This window comes from Atractosteus spatula, unplaced genomic scaffold, assembly GCF_055471065.1.
Source record: "Atractosteus spatula isolate fAtrSpa1 unplaced genomic scaffold, fAtrSpa1.hap1 Scaffold_73, whole genome shotgun sequence".
NCBI classification, from domain to species: Eukaryota; Metazoa; Chordata; class Actinopteri; order Semionotiformes; family Lepisosteidae; genus Atractosteus; species Atractosteus spatula.
Window position 1 is genome coordinate 100,394 of NW_028296905.1, and position 22,929 is coordinate 123,322.

Below are 22,929 nucleotides of genomic sequence, written 5' to 3' on the forward strand. Positions count from 1 at the left end.
TTCTACTGGCTGGGCTATTCCTGTCTACTTCTCTGAAACAACGTTTTTCAAGAAATTTGCAAAATTTGAAATACAATACTTGCTTAAAAGTGCAGATTATTTTTTACCCAAAACTGCAAATGGAGAAAACCAACTCGTTGGAGTCTCTGTGGTACAATTGCTTAGTGCGGCCAGGTTGGGACTAAAATGATAGTAAGGTGATGGTTCAAGTGCATCCAGGCACACCTTTCTCATTGTTCTAACGTGAACATCTATGGAAAAAATGGCATAAAATGTTTAACAGATTATTGACCTAATTGATACTGACGTCTTACCACTTGTCCACCACGCTTGCGGTTCTGCTTACTTTCCCATCAAGGCTAGCACGTTTTTTAAAATACAAAAAAGTTAAATCTTTGAGCACAAATTGCCATGGTAGAAGGAATAAAGCAAATATGACTGTTCAAATTAATTCTACTGAAACTGATTTAATCACGCAGAATCTACAACAACAAAACCATGATTCTTAACAAGGAGATACTGGGGAGCAGTGGGATTCCAACTCAAGCCCCCGAAGAGATGAAGCTTTAATCCAGCTCCTTAGAGCGCTCGGCCGGGTTACCCTTGATAGTGGCTTTTCAGCACTTGTAGTCTGACTTTGTGGTGTTGAGCTGCATGGAAGAGACTGCACCTCCTTTTTCTGAGATGCTTTCTCTCACTTGGTGAAATATTAACTTCTTTGGCCTTCTGAATATAGTTCTTCTGTTAAGCAGGCTTCAGACTCTGCTTATAGCGCCCATGCAGAGATTTTATTTTTACAGGAAGACTCATTCTGAAACGTTTCTCTGTAGTTTTAGAAAAGCTTTGAACAGCGTATTTTATACTATGCACAAACAGTATTCTAATTTCACACGGCAGATCTATGCAGCAATCGTGCTCGATTTGACTGTTATTCTGAAATACTTCTAGCAAATATATTTAGGTTTCTTTGAACCTTTAATTAAAAAAATTACTTTGTGATGTTCCGCAGATGTGTAGTGTGCCTTTCCTTTTGTCGTATTCAAAAGTATTCACTGCGTGAGCTCCTCACTGCGTGTCGTTTACTCTACTGTGATTTCTTTTAATTTATCTACATGGAGTCAGGTGACAAGATCACCTTGAACATTTTCGGTTTGTGAAAGGAAAAACTAAAGAAAATACAAGTGATGAACATTTAAAATAACCACAGTACAGCTAGAAGAGTGAAAGATAAAAGACGATTTAGAATGACATTCACAATAGATTTAAGAAAAGCACAACCGCCTGAACAGGGACTTGAACCCTGGACCCTCAGACTAAACGTCTGATGCTCTACCCACTGCGCTATCCAGGCTCTGGAAAAAAAGCAGACACTGTTGGGATCCTCGCAAGTCACATGTTTCTTCTTGTGCTGAAGCACAGTCATACCTGACCCGTCTGGAATGACCACTGACAGACTTTATCCAGAAGCGACGGCACCACTCCCAGTAGAATGAGAGAGAAATACAGAACAACATGAGGAGTCAAGGGGCTCCCACATTTCATCTTTCCTCACATTACTCAGTTTTTCACTAAGAATTTGACCTTTTCACAATCAGATTTTTTCACATTTAATAAGATCTTTTAATCAATTTTAATATTGTTTTTTGGAACAATAAATAAAAAAAAACTTTTAATGCCTTGGTTGTTTACGTGTGCACACCCTTTATAAAGGGGGTTGCAACTATGCTGAAATTTAACCAGTCACATTTTAGATAATGTACAAAGGTTACAGATGCAGCCATTCAAAATGGGCGGGCGATACCGCATTATTTTGCGGTATGCTGTACGCAGTCTACCGCAAGCTACCGGTAAATACCGCAAGTTACCGTAAATTCTCCTATAATACGACAAGCAAAATAATAGTATCCGGAATTTCCGCAAGGTGGAGCTAATAAAGCTCAACCTCTCATGTTTGAGCTGTGGCCATCAAAGTCTTTAACGAAGATATTACTAATAGTATTAATAATGAATGACCTTGGACAAGCTGTAAGTGTAAACTCAAAGTATTGCCCTGGTCAACATTCTTTTTTTCATTGACCGTCTTTGTAAAAGTAACACCACAGCATTTCGCAATCACGCGTTTGTTTCCAATCATGCAAAGTACAGTGATTCACCATGCCTTTCACATGCTCATAAAAGAGATTGATTTAGGAACATAAACATATTACCGTATGCAAACTGTACTGTATACAGTATGTATATGTATATTTAATGTCTTAACTGTGCCCGTTTAAGTATTGAATATTCATATCTAATTTTACCACTGAAGGGAAATCTTAGTAGCTGAGCATAAAAAGAATAGGAGTATACTGCAACGCGTGTGAAGGCCATAAAATATATTAATTTTGGAACATAAACATACAGTATATGGCTGGTCTCGGTACTTTAAAGAAAACATACACGAAACATGGTTTCATTATGACCAGAATCGGTCTTGAGATATTTTTAACTTGATTTACAGTATTTGAGAGGTATGTCTTAACACCGATACTACAGTGCTTAAGTACTGCTCACGTATATGTTTCTAGGTTTATATTATGCATTTCATACGGTCAAATTACTTTTGAGCAACTAATAAGAAGCGCGAAACGGTATGCATTTTAGTTTCGTTTTGTGCTGGGACCCGTGGATTGATTAGAGATATCAAGTACATACAAGTCATTTTTTAAATGTTGTAGTTCATCTTGAAAAAATGTTACGAGTACATCATCTATCAACAATTACACAGGTTCTGTTTCCATATTGCGGATTTTGGTTACGTAATATTATTTTCTAGATTTCACGTTGTGAATATATGATTTGGGCAAACAGAGCCGCAAAGAAGTACATTATGGGTTGTTGTTTTTTTTTTGCAGTTTTATCTAGAACAAGCGATGCTTAAACCTTTGTCTGATTCTTGTGAAACTATCCACACGACAGTTACAGTACCTAGGAGTTGACTTCAGTGATGTCACTGATGGGATGTTTCTAAAAATCCATCCTCTGTAAAACGTCTTCTCTAGTTGTCCTGCATATGTATTCGCTAATGAAGCTGTGTGTTCTGAGCCTGGATCTCTACATTTCTGTATGAACCAGCTTAGAGGGCTAAAGACAGCTTGTGTTTAAATTGAGTGTAAGGCAATTTATGCTTCTAAAGTCATGGTCAGCATTTATTATTGTACTGTGCTGTAAACTTGTTCTGTGCCAAGTCACATTATTTTATAGCGTTTTTATAGAGTTATCAAATCCGGTGGCGCTGTGTGTTAGTTTCCCAACTCCCATGTCACATGGTCTGTGATTGAAACTTGTAAAACCGGTTTAATTCGTCACAGCCAGCACTCCGGTTGTAAAGTAGAAGCAGGCGAGATTTCTAGCGAAAAACACCTCCCCCTTCTTCAGGTGTGAGGGTCTTCTGCTCAGAATGAAACGCTAAAATGTAATGTAGGCTCTGAATGGGTTCAATTATGATTTGGGCTTGATTAAGGTCACTGCCTTTTATCTAAAACCCTACTTGAATCCTTCTAAACTAAAAATCAGTGTTAGTGAGTTCTAAATAAAGAGGTATCCAGGTAACAGTGAAACGGGCGGACAGTTTGGGGAGATCGCCCGTTTTCCATGTAAATAGTTCCCTGGTTCCGCACCCCTTGGTGTTTCTCTCGCTCTCTCTCGGGTCACCTGATCATTAGCTCGAAAGATTTGAGTGCTTTGTGTATATTCTAATGGTAGTGGGGGCAGGGTGTGTGGGAACAGGTTTGGTTGAAATTGCATTGGAGATCTATGTTCTTCACACCTGAAACATTTTCTCTGAAAGCATTTTCTTCGCAGTTTAACCGATCTTGTTACAGCATGTTACAGTTTACTATTATTAACCATATTAATTTTAAGTGCTTAATGTAAAATCTTGTAAAAATATATTTTCATTGTTCAAATATACATTAAGTCTGACTATCATATAATAAGTTAAATACAAAACTAAAGAAAAAATAGGGTTAAATATAATTCAAAATATTTTGCTAACAATGTTAACTGTTTATGAATAATAAAATGTATTAACTAAGGAGTAGGATGGCACAGTTGTTAGTATGTTTTTTGTTTTGTTTCTTTTTCATAAATACAACAGTAGTACCTGATGTCTCAGTGGCTTTCAAAATTAAGTTATGCATGCAAACCTGTGAACTAGAAAGATAACTAAGATATCCATCCATTTATAATGGTGGCAAAGTGGTTAGCATTGCTATTTTGCAGCACTGGGGTCCTAGGTTCAATTCCTGCCATCGTGTGTGGGGGGGTTTACATGTTCTCTCTGGGTTACATGTTTTTTCTCCATATGTGTGATATGACTCCCTCTCGCACTCCAAAACATACTGGTAAGTTAATTGGTTTATGGGAAAACTGGCCCTGGTGTGTGTGTGTTTGTGTCTGTCTGTCCTGTGATGGACTGGCGCTATGTCCAGGGTGTATTCTGCCTTGTGTCCGTCGCTTACTGGGATAGGCTCCAAATCCTCTGTACTGGATAAAGAGATTAGAAATGGATGGAAGTAAAGGCACTGTGTGGATGGAACTATACACAGTGTTAGAAACCCACTATGAAATGGCAGCATCTCACTGAGAATAAAACATTTTATAGTGCTGGCTTAAGGAAACAGCCTTTCCACCTCTCTTGCACATCAGTATCCATACCTAGTTATTTAAACAAATTGCCTCTAATTATAAACATCTTAATATGCTGGCTCTGTGGATCCGCATCAGCTATGTTTGCCCATTCCTTCAATTCATGTGCATCCAACACACAGTTCAATGCCAGCAACTACACATAATCTAAAATACAATCCTTATTTCAGTATCTATGTAAACATATAGTCTGTTAACTTCATCATCTTCATCAAAATTATGCCTAACCCCATTAGGAAGTGTTCTTGTTATAAGTGTATTCCTCAGCTTTCCCCAAATTATCTTCTTCTTGCCAACATCTCTAGTCTTTTATCCTGCAATAACTCAGCCAACACTTAAATCTCCAAAAGCTGCTTGTGTTAATTTCTTTAAATCACAAATATCATGTGTAAATACTGGCCATGTAATACTCTGCATTGTGGAATAATAGTTTATTTTAAAGGGAACTAGAGAAACTAAGAACTAGAGAAATCAAGAAAGGCTTTTTTTCTAGAATTAATAAATGCACATCCTGTTCACTGGGGAAATTAAATCCACACTGAGCAATCTTCAATATGTTCAGAATATGACAGCAAGAATCCTATCAGGGATGCATTACACCTGTTTTCAAGTCCTTGCACTGGTTACCTATCAGATTTCGAGTCAACTTCAAAATCCTTATCCTCCTTATATACTGTCCTACAACTGTTATTATTGATCTCAGAATTATTGTACTTGACATGACTTCATTCAGCCTTTCCTGAACGTCTATGACAGGCAGAGAGAGTGCTGTTTCTGGTGCGATCTTTTGCAGCTGACATTTCACTGTTTTAAACGAACAAGAAATTAGATTGCTCATAAATCACTTATTCTATATAAACACAGCGTAATTGCCCTCCGAAAATCCTCTTTTTCTTGTTCGTTTTAGAGACCTTGATCGAAACTGATTTTAGATGTCAGAAAGGATTTATTCTCTCTGTATTTCCTACATTGCTTTGTCGAGATTTTAACTTTATATCTAGGCTCAGATTTCAACTATAAATCGTACAGTAATTAATAGCAGTAAATACTGATGTTTATACATAAAAAAGTCATGCCTTGGAGTATAGACCCCCAAAGGAATGCCATAGACTCAAACTGCAAAATAAACATACAGAAAGAAAGTATTTGTATTGTAATTGCAAATCCTGGTACTGTATGAGTGATTGGTATGACTTTCCTCATTACAAATCTCTTATTAGAATTTAAATTTCTCTGTAACTCCAGGTCAGAACAGAGAAAATGTAACTGCCTTAAGGAGTTTACGATTATGAAAAATAGAAGGATAAGCATGATACGTATGTCTTCTGTCATTTTCTAAGTCATGTTACTGAGCACCAAATCTTATTGAGAATATGAATCCATTTAAGGTTTATACCATTAAAGTAACGGTTTATTCCATGCTGAATATGTTTGTACCAGACTTTTTTGAGGCCTGTTTAATTGTGTCTGAAGTCTGATGTTGTAAATTTTATTGTTAAAAAGATCCATGAAAATGTCACTACTAAAGTTAGCTGGTACTGTTGGTATTGTAAGTGGCAAGTAGAGCTCATATTTTAGATTTTGTGTAGTTGCTAGCGTTGAACTGTGTGTTGGATGCACATGAATTGAAGGAATTAGCAAACATAGCTGATGCGGATCCACAGAGCCAGCATATTAAGATGTTTATAATTAGAGGCAATTTGTTTAAATAACTAGGTATGGATACTGATGTGCAAGAGGGGTGGAAAGGCTGTTTCCTTAAGCCAGCACTATAAAATGTTTTATTCTCAGTGAGATGCTGCCATTTCATAGTGGGTTTCTAACACTGTGTATAGTTCCATCCACACAGTGCCTTTACTTCCATCCATTTCTAATCTCTTTATCCAGTACAGAGGATTTGGAGCCTATCCCAGTAAGCGACGGACACAAGGCAGAATACACCCTGGACATAGCGCCAGTCCATCACAGGACAGACAGACACAAACACACACACACCAGGGCCAGTTTAAATCTAACCTCAGAACCTTTCTTTTCAGAAGACTTAGTGTCTGTATCTGCTTCATTTTCTAATTTTGGTAGCACCTCTAACTGCTTGTCTTTCTTATATGCATTTACTTTGTAATCTGTGGTCCTTTTATCTGTTTTTACATCTACTGTATTGCTTTGAGATGCCACCTTTAATGGTGATAAATCAAATAAAGTTTTTTATTACTGTTATAGGGAAACATGATCAGATTTAAAAAGATCTAAAGTATACTAGTTTGTCACTCTTCTCATTCCCTTTGCTAAATGACTTTTCATACTAATCTGATCAATCTAACTGCCAGTTTTCTGTGCTTTCTCTATCCTGCTAGATTTGCAATTATTCTGAAAATTTTCATCTTGAAATAATTCATTTCTAAATACCTTTTTCACTGTTAACATCTTGCAGCAACTCTGTGACAAAATATACACTCTGACAGTTCATCCTGCTACCAACATTAAATAAAACAAATCTTAAGATTTCTATATTTATGTCTTTATTTAGTGGTTTCATTAGTGACAAAGGCTAAACTTTCTTGGAAAAATGTCTTTTATGTGTTGCGGAAAAATCTGACTCGCTTTAACAAAATATGTTTACAAATCCTTTCACCTGGCATTTTCGTAGTTAGAAATTATGGAACGCTCTGTTAAAAGCAAGGGAGTTTTTATGTCTGTTGCAGTTCTTTTGCAACATGAATATAATTATATCGTTATTAATTTCTTGAGATACGCGATTCCATATTATATTCCCTTTTAATCAAATTCTAAAAGTATGCTTGTTGACTCCAGTATCGCGTTAGTTAAAGACTTTGATGCTTAAAATGTTTAGGGAGAAATGGAATACTGGTGTGTATGTTTTCTTTAAAGCACCGAGACCAGCCATATACTGTATGTTTAAGTTCCAAAATTAATATCGTTTATGGACTTCACACGCGTTGTAGTATGCTCCTATTCTTTTTATGCTCAGGCACTAAGTAAAAGGAGATGCTTCATATTGCTTGACTAATTTTAAAAACTAAGTTAGAAATGCAGACGCTCCCTCGGTGCGCTGCTCTGGTGCGCCGGCTCTTACACAGTGGCTGTCTGCCGTAAGCGTTACAATATACATACCCAACACTGCTTGTACCCATCTGTCATGCAAATAAAACACCTTGAATTGAATTGAATTGAGGGGAGAGGGGGGGAATACTAAAGCCAATACTGGCTCAATACCCTCGATGGGCTTTGACGTGCTAATGCGTTGGTTTAACAGTCCGGGTGTGGCAGGCTTCCAATGTCAACTCGACTCGATTGGAAGACAATGAACGTATTTTGTGATATTTAGAAATATAAATTTGTTTGGTGCGAGTGAGGTTTTATTTAATCTCTGACCAAGGGAAACGTTTCATTTTTTCAAAGAAATGTTTGTTAAAAAATAAAGTCATAGTTCTATGGGATTCAATCACAGACCATGTGACATGGGAGTCAGGAAACTACTGTAACACACAGCGCCACCAGATTTAATAACGCAATAAAAACGCTATAAAATAATGTGACTAGGCACAGAAAAAGTTTACAGCACAGTACAATAATAAATGCTGACCATGACTTTAGAAGCATAAATTACCTTACACTCAATTTAAACACAAGCTGTCTTTCTGTATGAACCTCTAAGCTGGTTCATACAGAAAATGTAGAAATGCATTAGCCTGATTATGATTAAAAAACACATAATTAAACACGCGTTTGCGATTTAAATCAGAACACGATTTAAATCAATATAAATGTTTGTATTGTAACGCATACTGTCCAGCCTCCATTTCTCTATAAAAATTTACTCTGTTGCACACACACACACAATAGAAGGAGGAACCGCTGTCAGAAGGGAAGATATGTTCAAAATATCGCAAATATTGATCATGTTGCGATATTTTGAAATATAAAAGTCAATTGATTGTCCATAATATCGCTATTCTATTTTTTCGAAGAAATGTTTGTTAAGAGAAACGTCAGGCACCAGCTGGATTTAAACACACAACCTGCCAGATGGTAGTCAAGCACCTAGACCAGTCGGCTACAAGACAGCTCGCATGAACAGACAGGCGAAACAGCCCTACACAGCCCTGTCACAGCACACGAATACCGTTATTAAATTGTTTAGATACGCGATTCCATATTATATTCCCTTTTAATCAAATTCTAAAAGTATGCTTGTTGACTCCGGTATCACGTTAGTTAAAGACTTCAAAGCTTAAAATGTTTAGGGAGAAATGGATACTGGTGTGTATTTTTTTCTTTAAAGTACCAAGACCAGCTATATACTGTATGTTTATGTTCCAAAATTAATATCGTTTATGGCCTTCACACGCGTTACAGTATGCTCCTATTCTTTTTATGCTCAGCTACTAAGATTTCCCTTCAGTGGTAAAATTCAACATCTACAACGGGCACAGCAAAGACGTTTACTGTAAGTCTTTCTACGACAGACCAACGGACCACGAGTGCCCCTGTCGGTCAACCAATCACGTACTGCGGTGCCACGCGTCATCTTGCATCATACTGAGCGACGTCACCTGCGGTACGTGTCTGTGACGCGCACTTTGAATGGCTGCATCTGTACCGGAAAATAATGCGGTATCGCCCGCGCATTTTGAATGGCTGCATCTGTAAATGAGGCAACTTGCAAGGCGAGCAGGCTCGGTGCACACCGAACGCAGATGTCTCAGAGCAGTTGAGACGTGTCCAAGTGGCTGTCAAAGGACGGCCCTTTGCCGGCGCCGTGGCTTAGTTGGCTAAAGCGCCTGTCTAGTAAACAGGAGATCCTGGGTCCGATTCCCAGCGGTGCCTTTCTTCCTGTCTTACTGTACAGAATTTATCCTTATGGGCAAATCCCATCCCTTTTAATTCAGGTGAATGCAAGTGTTCGTTTCCTTTCTGGAACAACTTGTTTTGAAAGAAATCTATACAGCTTGCGAAAGATGAAACACAAATCTTGCTTATCAGTGAAGAAGAGGTACTCCCAGCAGGCCAGCTAATACCAGCAGTGTTTTTTTTTTCACCCTAACCCAGAGAATGGAGAAAAGCGAGGCGCCTGTGGCTCTGCAGTGTAATCAGTTCGCGAGTTTGGCGGTTAGCTGAAAGAGTGGCAAATGGAGCTCGCCCCAGCCCGTCCTTATTCTTTTAAAGAGGATAAAAAATTAACTTCGCCGCCATTACTACCAGCTTTAAAAGACTGCCATGGGCACGGAAAAAAACACACTACAGATGACTTTTCTGGAACCGAAGCAGAGATTCCTTTACGAACCAACTGATAAAGCTCAGCCAGTGAATACTGTTAACAGAATGTGAAAGCACGATCAACTTTGTAACTGCAACCACAGGAAAAACAGCAAGAAGCAGGCTCCATTCCCCATTTAAATCTGTCGTGCGAGGCATGCTTCTTGAACGCATGAAGTAAATCCCACGATCGCTTTTGAACTTGGACAAAGTACTTCCAAAGGAGCGCTATGCGCAAAGATTTAACAAGCTCAACCCCCGCCAACGATTCGGTGTGAAGAAGCAGAACATTCAAGTTTCACAGACAGAAGCGGCACGCCAGCACAGCCAACATTAAAACGGAGGGCACACAACGATTTGCATTGACACAAAAGTGATCTGGGCAGACGTCGTTCCCTGCATAACGCAAAAAGTGGCAAAGCGCTTTTGGGTTGAGAGGACGCAAGAAGGTTTTTGTTTTGTGCCTTGATGTCAAGCTGAGAAAGTATCTTTAAACACTTTGCTTAGTTTCTCGAGAGACTGCCCAAAAGCAGTTCCCTCCCTTTGGTCTGAAGTCAGCTGAAAGGAGGTGGCGACAGAAGCACCTGGCAGCGGTGGGATTCGAACCCACGCCCCCGAAGAGACTGGAGCCTTAATCCAGTGCCTTAGACCGCTCGGCCACGCTACCCGCTGTGCGCTGTCTCTTTTTCTTGTTACTTGCTCGGAGGAGGTCGGGTGGGTTTTGCTCTTGTCGCCCGACTTAGTGGCGTTATGACCGTGGAACCGACTGCACCTGCTTTTTCTGAGATGCTTCCCCTCTCATGGTGAGATCTCGACTTCTTTAACACCTCTGGATAAAGATCTTCTGTGGAGCAGGTTTCAGACCTCTGCGTACAGCACCCTTGATGTCATTTTATCTTTACAGCAGCCGCATCCGGAAAGTTGTGTCTTTTACGTTTTATTTGAACAACAAAACTACATACAATACAAACAAGAGCACATATAACGTATCAAGAAAATCATCAGGGGCACATGCTATAATACAATTACACTTTATGAAAAACGATTACACAAGGTAAATAAAGATAAGGTCCGCACAGCTTGTTCTTACATTTCGAAAGAGTCCGTAAATGCCCCTTTATGTCTATTTTGAACTGTTCAAACGTAGGACTCTTCCCAGACCATTTCACTTTATACCACATTCCTAAACGAGGATGCATCTCCTGTTTTAGAACTATTTTGGCCGTGTGGCTTATACAACGCACCCAGAGTATTCTAATGGTGGACTGCAGATCTGTGCTATAGTTCAGTCGAATTCGAAGGATCCAGCAATCGTACTGGATTTGACAGGGATTCTGAAATGTCTCTTGCAAAAGTATTCGGGTTTGCTTGAACCTTTGATAAAAAAAAAGTGATCTGATCTGAAACTACCCAGCTTACAATCTCTGAGGTAGTTGTCACTAAACTCGGACGTGATGTGGCACACATATGCCGTGTGCCTTTACTTTTGTAAAAAACTGGTATCGGGAAAAGTTTCTTAATATTTCTTTTGATTAGCATGCAAGAAAATGTGATCATTACCTATGGAACTTCCCGCCAGCGTGGAGCTTGAATTCACAACCTTGAGATTCAGTGTTCAAGAGTCACAGAAGAGGTCGGCCTGGTCTTCAGTTTGCCACAATAAGCTCCGGCAGTGCTCCTCTGTAAAGCAGATTGTTCGGATCCGTTATGTGGGACGGCACTTCGATACTAAGATCGTTTGCAGCACACGCATGGTTTCCCCCCTTCACGCAAAAACATAGACGAAGGAAGCTCTCTTGTCTTGGACTGCTGACTCCCGGATTTAAAGCGCTCTGGGTGCCAGCTAAGTCTCTAACAAGCACACTATAAAGACAGGAATTACACTTTGCTCACGTCACGCATGGAATGGCGAGGCTACTTGTTCCAATATTATCTAGTCTCACCTCATATGGTGCCGATTCCTGGTTTTCATTTAAGAAAGAGCACTGCAAACACCGTAAACAGTGCAAAACGTGTGATGAAAGAAGTCTTTTCCCCCCTTTGTCTAAAGCAGAACACAGCGGAGTCATGCCGAGGGTTGTGAGATCAAGATTTCAGTGGAGCACTGTCGTCTACGTCTTTAGCTACATGAGTTGGACATCCTCTTGTACACGGAAAGCAGATTGAGATCCTCTGACATGAAAAGTGCCAGATAAAAGCCATTTCTCATCCTTTCTCTTAGTGGTGGAGCTATCGCATGTAAATGAGGCAACTTGCAAGGCGAGCAGGCTCGGTGCACACCGAACGCAGATGTCTCAGAGCAGTTGAGACGTGTCCAAGTGGCTGTCAAAGGACGGCCCTTTGCCGGCGCCGTGGCTTAGTTGGCTAAAGCGCCTGTCTAGTAAACAGGAGATCCTGGGTCCGATTCCCAGCGATGCCTTTCTTCCTGTCTTACTGTACAGAATTTATCCTTATGGGCAAATCCCATCCCTTTTAATTCAGGTGAATGCAAGTGTTCGTTTCCTTTCTGGAACAACTTGTTTTGAAAGAAATCTAAACAGCTTGCGAAAGATGAAACACAAATCTTGCTTATCAGTGAAGAAGAGGTACTCCCAGCAGGCCAGCTAATACCAGCAGTGTTTTTTTTTTCACCCTAACCCAGAGAATGGAGAAAAGCGAGGCGCCTGTGGCTCTGCAGTGTAATCAGTTCGCGAGTTTGGCGGTTAGCTGAAAGAGTGGCAAATGGAGCTCGCCCCAGCCCGTCCTTATTCTTTTAAAGAGGATAAAAAATTAACTTCGCCGCCATTACTACCAGCTTTAAAAGACTGCCATGGGCACGGAAAAAAACACACTACAGATGACTTTTCTGGAACCGAAGCAGAGATTCCTTTACGAACCAACTGATAAAGCTCAGCCAGTGAATACTGTTAACAGAATGTGAAAGCACGATCAACTTTGTAACTGCAACCACAGGAAAAACAGCAAGAAGCAGGCTCCATTCCCCATTTAAATCTGTCGTGCGAGGCATGCTTCTTGAACGCATGAAGTAAATCCCACGATCGCTTTTGAACTTGGACAAAGTACTTCCAAAGGAGCGCTATGCGCAAAGATTTAACAAGCTCAACCCCCGCCAACGATTCGGTGTGAAGAAGCAGAACATTCAAGTTTCACAGACAGAAGCGGCACGCCAGCACAGCCAACATTAAAACGGAGGGCACACTACGATTTGCATTGACACAAAAGTGATCTGGGCAGACGTCGTTCCCTGCATAACGCAAAAAGTGGCAAAGCGCTTTTGGGTTGAGAGGACGCAAGAAGGTTTTTGTTTTGTGCCTTGATGTCAAGCTGAGAAAGTATCTTTAAACACTGCTTAGTTTCTCGAGAGACTGCCAAAAAGCAGTTCCCTCCCTTTGGTCTGAAGTCAGTTGAAAGGAGGTGGCGACAGAAGCACCTGGCAGCGGTGGGATTCGAACCCACGCCCCCGGAGAGACTGGAGCCTTAATCCAGCGCCTTAGACCGCTCGGCCACGCTACCCGCTGTGCGCTGTCTCTTTGTCTTGTTACTTGGTCGGAGGAGGTCGGGTGGGTTTTGCTCTTGTCGCCCGACTTAGTGGCGTTATGACCGTGGAACCGACTGCACCTGCTTTTTCTGAGATGCTTCCCCTCTCATGGCGAGATCTCGACTTCTTTAACACCTCTGGATAAAGATCTTCTGTGGAGCAGGTTTCAGACCTCTGCGTACAGCACCCTTGATGTCATTTTATCTTTACAGCAGCCGCATCCGGAAAGTTGTGTCTTTTACGTTTTATTTGAACAACAAAACTACATACAATACAAACAAGAGCACATATAACGTATCAAGAAAATCATCAGGGGCACATGCTATAATACAATTACACTTTATGAAAAACGATTACACAAGGTAAATAAAGATAAGGTCCGCACAGCTTGTTCTTACATTTCGAAAGAGTCCGTAAATACCCCTTTACGTCTATTTTGAACTGTTCAAACATAGGACTCTTCCCAGACTATTTCACTTTATACCACATTCCTAAACGAGGATGCATCTCCTGTTTTAGAACTATTTTGGCCGTGTGGCTTATACAACGCACCCACAGTATTCTAATGGTGGACTGCAGATCTGTGCTATAGTTCAGTCGAATTCGAAGGATCCAGCAATCGTACTGGATTTGACAGGGATTCTGAAATGTCTCTTGCAAAAGTATTCGGGTTTGCTTGAACCTTTGATAAAAAAAAAGTGATCTGATCTGAAACTACCCAGCTTACAATCTCTGAGGTAGTTGTCACTAAACTCGGACGTGATGTGGCACACATATGCCGTGTGCCTTTACTTTTGTAAAAAACTGGTATCGGGAAAAGTTTCTTAATATTTCTTTTGATTAGCATGCAAGAAAATGTGATCATTACCTATGGAATTTCCCGCCAGCGTGGAGCTTGAATTCACAACCTTGAGATTCAGTGTTCAAGAGTCACAGAAGAGGTCGGCCTGGTCTTCAGTTTGCCACAATAAGCTCCGGCAGTGCTCCTCTGTAAAGCAGATTGTTCGGATCCGTTATGTGGGACGGCACTTCGATACTAAGATCGTTTGCAGCACACGCATGGTTTCCCCCCTTCACGCAAAAAACATAGACGAAGGAAGCTCTCTTGTCTTGGACTGCTGACTCCCGGATTTAAAGCGCTCTGGGTGCCAGCTAAGTCTCTAACAAGCACACTATAAAGACAGGAATTACACTTTGCTCACGTCACGCATGGAATGGCGAGGCTACTTGTTCCAATATTATCTAGTCTCACCTCATATGGTGCCGATTCCTGGTTTTCATTTAAGAAAGAGCACTGCAAACACCGTAAACAGTGCAAAACGTGTGATGAAAGAAGTCTTTTCCCCCCTTTGTCTAAAGCAGAACACAGCGGAGTCATGCCGAGGGTTGTGAGATCAAGATTTCAGTGGAGCACTGTCGTCTACGTCTTTAGCTACATGAGTTGGACATCCTCTTGTACACGGAAAGCAGATTGAGATCCTCTGACATGAAAAGTGCCAGATAAAAGCCATTTCTCATCCTTTCTCTTAGTGGTGGAGCTATCGCATGTAAATGAGGCAACTTGCAAGGCGAGCAGGCTCGGTGCACACCGAACGCAGATGTCTCAGAGCAGTTGAGACATGTCCAAGTGGCTGTCAAAGGATGGCCCTTTGCCGGCGCCGTGGCTTAGTTGGCTAAAGCGCCTGTCTAGTAAACAGGAGATCCTGGGTCCGATTCTCAGCGGTGCCTTTCTTCCTGTCTTACTGTACAGAATTTATCCTTATGGGCAAATCCCATGCCTTTTAATTCAGGTGAATGCAAGTGTTCGTTTCCTTTCTGGAACAACTTGTTTTGAAAGAAATCTATACAGCTTGCGAAAGATGAAACACAAATCTTGCTTATCAGTGAAGAAGAGGTACTCCCAGCAGGCCAGCTAATACCAGCAGTGTTTTTTTTTTCACCCTAACCCAGAGAATGGAGAAAAGCGAGGCGCCTGTGGCTCTGCAGTGTAATCAGTTCGCGAGTTCGGCGGTTAGCTGAAAGAGTGGCAACTGGAGCTCGCCCCAGCCCGTCCTTATTCTTTTAAAGAGGATAAAAAATTAACTTCGCCGCCATTACTACCAGCTTTAAAAGACTGCCATGGGCACGGAAAAAAACACACTACAGATGACTTTTCTGGAACCGAAGCAGAGATTCCTTTACGAACCAACTGATAAAGCTCAGCCAGTGAATACTGTTAACAGAATGTGAAAGCACGATCAACTTTGTAACTGCAACCACAGGAAAAACAGCAAGAAGCAGGCTCCATTCCCCATTTAAATCTGTCGTGCGAGGCATGCTTCTTGAACGCATGAAGTAAATCCCAGGATCGCTTTTGAACTTGGACAAAGTACTTCCAAAGGAGCGCTATGCGCAAAGATTTAACAAGCTCAACCCCCGCCAACGATTCGGTGTGAAGAAGCAGAACATTCAAGTTTCACAGACAGAAGCGGCACGCCAGCACAGCCAACATTAAAACGGAGGGCACACTACGATTTGCATTGACACAAAAGTGATCTGGGCAGACGTCGTTCCCTGCATAACGCAAAAAGTGGCAAAGCACTTTTGGGTTGAGAGGACACAAGAAGGTTTTTGTTTTGTGCCTTGATGTCAAGCTGAGAAAGTATCTTTAAACACTTTGCTTAGTTTCTCGAGAGACTGCCAAAAAGCAGTTCCCTCCCTTTGGTCTGAAGTCAGCTGAAAGGAGGTGGCGACAGAAGCCCCTGGCAGCGGTGGGATTCGAACCCACGCCCCACGAGAGACTGGAGCCTTAATCCAGCGCCTTAGACCGCTCGGCCACGCTACCTGCTGTGCGCTGTCTCTTTGTCTTGTTACTTGCTCGGAGGAGGTCGGGTGGGTTTTGCTCTTGTCGCCCGACTTAGTGGCGTTATGACCGTGGAACCGACTGCACCTGCTTTTTCTGAGATGCTTCCCCTCTCATGGCGAGATCTCGACTTCTTTAACACCACTGGATAAAGATCTTCTGTGGAGCAGGTTTCAGACCTCTGCGTACAGCACCCTTGATGTCATTTTATCTTTACAGCAGCCGCATCCGGAAAGTTGTGTCTTTTACGTTTTATTTGAACAACAAAACTACATACAATACAAACAAGAGCACATATAACGTATCAAGAAAATCATCAGGGGCACATGCTATAATACAATTACACTTTATGAAAAACGATTACACAAGGTAAATAAAGATAAGGTCCGCACAGCTTGTTCTTACATTTCGAAAGAGTCCGTAAATACCCCTTTACGTCTATTTTGAACTGTTCAAACGTAGGACTCTTCCCAGACCATTTCACTTTATACCACATTCCTAAACGAGGATGCATCTCCTGTTTTAGAACTATTTTGGCCATGGGGCTTATACAACGCACCCACAGTATTCTAATGGTGGACTGCAGATCTGTGCTATAGTTCAGTCGAATTCGAAGGATCCAGCAATCGTACTGGATTTGACAGGGATTCTGAAATGTCTCTTGCAAAAGTATTCGGGTTTGCTTGAACCTTTGATAAAAAAAAAGTGATCTGATCTGAAACTACCCAGCTTACAATCTCTGAGGTAGTTGTCACTAAACTCGGACGTGATGTGGCACACATATGCCGTGTGCCTTTACTTTTGTAAAAAACTGGTATCGGGAAAAGTTTCCTAATATTTCTTTTGATTAGCATGCAAGAAAATGTGATCATTACCTATGGAATTTCCCGCCAGCGTGGAGCTTGAATTCACAACCTTGAGATTCAGTGTTCAAGAGTCACAGAAGAGGTCGGCCTGGTCTTCAGTTTGCCACAATAAGCTCCGGCAGTGCTCCTCTGTAAAGCAGATTGTTCGGATCCGTTATGTGGGACGGCACTTCGATACTAAGATCGTTTGCAGCACACGCATGGTTTCCCCCCTTCACGCAAAAAACATAGACGAAGGAAGCTCTCTTGTCTTGGACTGCTGACTCCCGGATTTAAAGCGCTCTGGGTGCCAGCTAAGTCTCTAACAAGCACACTATAAAGACAGGAATTACACTTTGCTCACGTCACGCATGGAATGGCGAGGCTACTTGTTCCAATATTATCTAGTCTCACCTCATATGGTGCCGATTCCTGGTTTTCATTTAAGAAAGAGCACTGCAAACACCGTAAACAGTGCAAAACGTGTGATGAAAGAAGTCTTTTCCCCCCTTTGTCTAAAGCAGAACACAGCGGAGTCATGCCGAGGGTTGTGAGATCAAGATTTCAGTGGAGCACTGTCGTCTACGTCTTTAGCTACATGAGTTGGACATCCTCTTGTACACGGAAAGCAGATTGAGATCCTCTGACATGAAAAGTGCCAGATAAAAGCCATTTCTCATCCTTTCTCTTAGTGGTGGAGCTATCGCATGTAAATGAGGCAACTTGCAAGGCGAGCAGGCTCGGTGCACACCGAACGCAGATGTCTCAGAGCAGTTGAGACGTGTCCAAGTGGCTGTCAAAGGACGGCCCTTTGCCGGCGCCGTGGCTTAGTTGGCTAAAGCGCCTGCCTAGTAAACAGGAGATCCTGGGTCCGATTCCCAGCGGTGCCTTTCTTCCTGTCTTACTGTACAGAATTTATCCTTACGGGCAAATCCCATGCCTTTTAATTCAGGTGAATGCAAGTTATCGTTTCCTTTCTGGAACAACTTGTTTTGAAAGAAATCTATACAGCTTGCGAAAGATGAAACACAAATCTTGCTTATCAGTGAAGAAGAGGTACTCCCAACAGGCCAGCTAATACCAGCAGTGTTTTTTTTTCACCCTAACCCAGAGAATGGAGAAAAGCGAGGCGCCTGTGGCTCTGCAGTGTAATCAGTTCGCGAGTTTGGCGGTTAGCTGAAAGAGTGGCAAATGGAGCTCGCCCCAGCCCGTCCTTATTCTTTTAAAGAGGATAAAAAATTAACTTCGCCGCCATTACTACCAGCTTTAAAAGACTGCCATGGGCACGGAAAAAAACACACTACAGATGACTTTTCTGGAACTGAAGCAGAGATTCCTTTACGAACCAACTGATAAAGCTCAGCCAGTGAATACTGTTAACAGAATGTGAAAGCACGATCAACTTTGTAACTGCAACCACAGGAAAAACAGCAAGAAGCAGGCTCCATTCCCCATTTAAATCTGTCGTGCGAGGCATGCTTCTTGAACGCATGAAGTAAATCCCACGATCGCTTTTGAACTTGGACAAAGTACTTCCAAAGGAGCGCTATGCGCAAAGATTTAACAAGCTCAACCCCCGCCAACGATTCGGTGTGAAGAAGCAGAACATTCAAGTTTCACAGACAGAAGCGGCACGCCAGCACAGCCAACATTAAAACGGAGGGCACACTACGATTTGCATTGACACAAAAGTGATCTGGGCAGACGTCGTTCCCTGCATAACGCAAAAAGTGGCAAAGCGCTTTTGGGTTGAGAGGACGCAAGAAGGTTTTTGTTTTGTGCCTTGATGTCAAGCTGAGAAAGTATCTTTAAACACTGCTTAGTTTCTCGAGAGACTGCCAAAAAGCAGTTCCCTCCCTTTCGTCTGAAGTCAGCTGAAAGGAGGTGGCGACAGAAGCACCTGGCAGCGGTGGGATTCGAACCCACGCCCCCCGAGAGACTGGAGCCTTAATCCAGCACCTTAGACCGCTCGGCCACGCTACCCGCTGTGCGCTGTCTCTTTGTCTTGTTACTTGGTCGGAGGAGGTCGGGTGGGTTTTGCTCTTGTCGCCCGACTTAGTGGCGTTATGACCGTGGAACCGACTGCACCTGCTTTTTCTGAGATGCTTCCCCTCTCATGGCGAGATCTCGACTTCTTTAACACCTCTGGATAAAGATCTTCTGTGGAGCAGGTTTCAGACCTCTGCGTACAGCACCCTTGATGTCATTTTATCTTTACAGCAGCCGCATCCGGAAAGTTGTGTCTTTTACGTTTTATTTGAACAACAAAACTACATACAATACAAACAAGAGCACATATAACGTATCAAGAAAATCATCAGGGGCACATGCTATAATACAATTACACTTTATGAAAAACGATTACACAAGGTAAATAAAGATAAGGTCCGCACAGCTTGTTCTTACATTTCGAAAGAGTCCGTAAATACCCCTTTACGTCTATTTTGAACTGTTCAAACGTAGGACTCTTCCCAGACCATTTCACTTTATACCACATTCCTAAACGAGGATGCATCTCCTGTTTTAGAACTATTTTGGCCATGTGGCTTATACAACGCACCCACAGTATTCTAATGGTGGACTGCAGATCTGTGCTATAGTTCAGTCGAATTCGAAGGATCCAGCAATCGTACTGGATTTGACAGGGATTCTGAAATGTCTCTTGCAAAAGTATTCGGGTTTGCTTGAACCTTTGATAAAAAAAAAGTGATCTGATCTGAAACTACCCAGCTTACAATCTCTGAGGTAGCTGTCACTAAACTCGGACGTGATGTGGCACACATATGCCGTGTGCCTTTACTTTTGTAAAAAACTGGTATCGGGAAAAGTTTCCTAATATTTCTTTTGATTAGCATGCAAGAAAATGTGATCATTACCTATGGAATTTCCCGCCAGCGTGGAGCTTGAATTCACAACCTTGAGATTCAGTGTTCAAGAGTCACAGAAGAGGTCGGCCTGGTCTTCAGTTTGCCACAATAAGCTCCGGCAGTGCTCCTCTGTAAAGCAGATTGTTCGGATCCGTTATGTGGGACGGCACTTCGATACTAAGATCGTTTGCAGCACACGCATGGTTTCCCCCCTTCACGCAAAAAACATAGACGAAGGAAGCTCTCTTGTCTTGGACTGCTGACTCCCGGATTTAAAGCGCTCTGGGTGCCAGCTAAGTCTCTAACAAGCACACTATAAAGACAGGAATTACACTTTGCTCACGTCACGCATGGAATGGCGAGGCTACTTGTTCCAATATTATCTAGTCTCACCTCATATGGTGCCGATTCCTGGTTTTCATTTAAGAAAGAGCACTGCAAACACCGTAAACAGTGCAAAACGTGTGATGAAAGAAGTCTTTTCCCCCCTTTGTCTAAAGCAGAACACAGCGGAGTCATGCCGAGGGTTGTGAGATCAAGATTTCAGTGGAGCACTGTCGTCTACGTCTTTAGCTACATGAGTTGGACATCCTCTTGTACACGGAAAGCAGATTGAGATCCTCTGACATGAAAAGTGCCAGATAAAAGCCATTTCTCATCCTTTCTCTTAGTGGTGGAGCTATCGCATGTAAATGAGGCAACTTGCAAGGCGAGCAGGCTCGGTGCACACCGAACGCAGATGTCTCAGAGCAGTTGAGACGTGTCCAAGTGGCTGTCAAAGGACGGCCCTTTGCCGGCGCCGTGGCTTAGTTGGCTAAAGCGCCTGCCTAGTAAACAGGAGATCCTGGGTCCGATTCCCAGCGGTGCCTTTCTTCCTGTCTTACTGTACAGAATTTATCCTTACGGGCAAATCCCATGCCTTTTAATTCAGGTGAATGCAAGTTATCGTTTCCTTTCTGGAACAACTTGTTTTGAAAGAAATCTATACAGCTTGCGAAAGATGAAACACAAATCTTGCTTATCAGTGAAGAAGAGGTACTCCCAACAGGCCAGCTAATACCAGCAGTGTTTTTTTTTCACCCTAACCCAGAGAATGGAGAAAAGCGAGGCGCCTGTGGCTCTGCAGTGTAATCAGTTCGCGAGTTTGGCGGTTAGCTGAAAGAGTGGCAAATGGAGCTCGCCCCAGCCCGTCCTTATTCTTTTAAAGAGGATAAAAAATTAACTTCGCCGCCATTACTACCAGCTTTAAAAGACTGCCATGGGCACGGAAAAAAACACACTACAGATGACTTTTCTGGAACTGAAGCAGAGATTCCTTTACGAACCAACTGATAAAGCTCAGCCAGTGAATACTGTTAACAGAATGTGAAAGCACGATCAACTTTGTAACTGCAACCACAGGAAAAACAGCAAGAAGCAGGCTCCATTCCCCATTTAAATCTGTCGTGCGAGGCATGCTTCTTGAACGCATGAAGTAAATCCCACGATCGCTTTTGAACTTGGACAAAGTACTTCCAAAGGAGCGCTATGCGCAAAGATTTAACAAGCTCAACCCCCGCCAACGATTCGGTGTGAAGAAGCAGAACATTCAAGTTTCACAGACAGAAGCGGCACGCCAGCACAGCCAACATTAAAACGGAGGGCACACTACGATTTGCATTGACACAAAAGTGATCTGGGCAGACGTCGTTCCCTGCATAACGCAAAAAGTGGCAAAGCGCTTTTGGGTTGAGAGGACGCAAGAAGGTTTTTGTTTTGTGCCTTGATGTCAAGCTGAGAAAGTATCTTTAAACACTGCTTAGTTTCTCGAGAGACTGCCAAAAAGCAGTTTCCTCCCTTTGGTCTGAAGTCAGCTGAAAGGAGGTGGCGACAGAAGCACCTGGCAGCGGTGGGATTCGAACCCACGCCCCCGGAGAGACTGGAGCCTTAATCCAGCACCTTAGACCGCTCGGCCACGCTACCCGCTGTGCGCTGTCTCTTTGTCTTGTTACTTGCTCGGAGGAGGTCGGGTGGGTTTTGCTCTTGTCGCCCGACTTAGTGGCGTTATGACCGTGGAACCGACTGCACCTGCTTTTTCTGAGATGCTTCCCCTCTCATGGCGAGATCTCGACTTCTTTAACACCTCTGGATAAAGATCTTCTGTGGAGCAGGTTTCAGACCTCTGCGTACAGCACCCTTGATGTCATTTTATCTTTACAGCAGCCGCATCCGGAAAGTTGTGTCTTTTACGTTTTATTTGAACAACAAAACTACATACAATACAAACAAGAGCACATATAACGTATCAAGAAAATCATCAGGGGCACATGCTATAATACAATTACACTTTATGAAAAACGATTACACAAGGTAAATAAAGATAAGGTCCGCACAGCTTGTTCTTACATTTCGAAAGAGTCCGTAAATACCCCTTTACGTCTATTTTGAACTGTTCAAACGTAGGACTCTTCCCAGACCATTTCACTTTATACCACATTCCTAAACGAGGATGCATCTCCTGTTTTAGAACTATTTTGGCCATGTGGCTTATACAACGCACCCACAGTATTCTAATGGTGGACTGCAGATCTGTGCTATAGTTCAGTCGAATTCGAAGGATCCAGCAATCGTACTGGATTTGACAGGGATTCTGAAATGTCTCTTGCAAAAGTATTCGGGTTTGCTTGAACCTTTGATAAAAAAAAAGTGATCTGATCTGAAACTACCCAGCTTACAATCTCTGAGGTAGTTGTCACTAAACTCGGACGTGATGTGGCACACATATGCCGTGTGCCTTTACTTTTGTAAAAAACTGGTATTGGGAAAATTAAAGTCGAAACCCAAAACAGTTACATAATTAAGAGTAAATGCCTCCTAATAGCTAGCAAACGC

General features: G+C 42.2%; 5 non-coding genes across 5 annotated transcripts; all 5 read right to left on the reverse strand.

Moving 5' to 3' along the window:
- Window positions 1-10,551: 10,551 nt before the first annotated feature.
- trnal-aag (transfer RNA leucine (anticodon AAG)) lies at window positions 10,552-10,633 on the reverse strand. The gene has a single exon. It is a non-coding gene; the product is annotated as a tRNA-Leu (tRNA).
- A 2,764-nt stretch (window positions 10,634-13,397) lies between these two features.
- Window positions 13,398-13,479, reverse strand: trnal-aag (transfer RNA leucine (anticodon AAG)). Its single transcript has one exon. It is a non-coding gene; the product is annotated as a tRNA-Leu (tRNA).
- Window positions 13,480-16,246: 2,767 nt separating this feature from the next.
- On the reverse strand, window positions 16,247-16,328 carry trnal-aag (transfer RNA leucine (anticodon AAG)). The gene has a single exon. It is a non-coding gene; the product is annotated as a tRNA-Leu (tRNA).
- A 2,764-nt stretch (window positions 16,329-19,092) lies between these two features.
- trnal-aag (transfer RNA leucine (anticodon AAG)) lies at window positions 19,093-19,174 on the reverse strand. Its single transcript has one exon. It is a non-coding gene; the product is annotated as a tRNA-Leu (tRNA).
- A 2,764-nt stretch (window positions 19,175-21,938) lies between these two features.
- Window positions 21,939-22,020, reverse strand: trnal-aag (transfer RNA leucine (anticodon AAG)). The gene has a single exon. It is a non-coding gene; the product is annotated as a tRNA-Leu (tRNA).
- Between the last annotated feature and the right edge of the window lie 909 nt (window positions 22,021-22,929).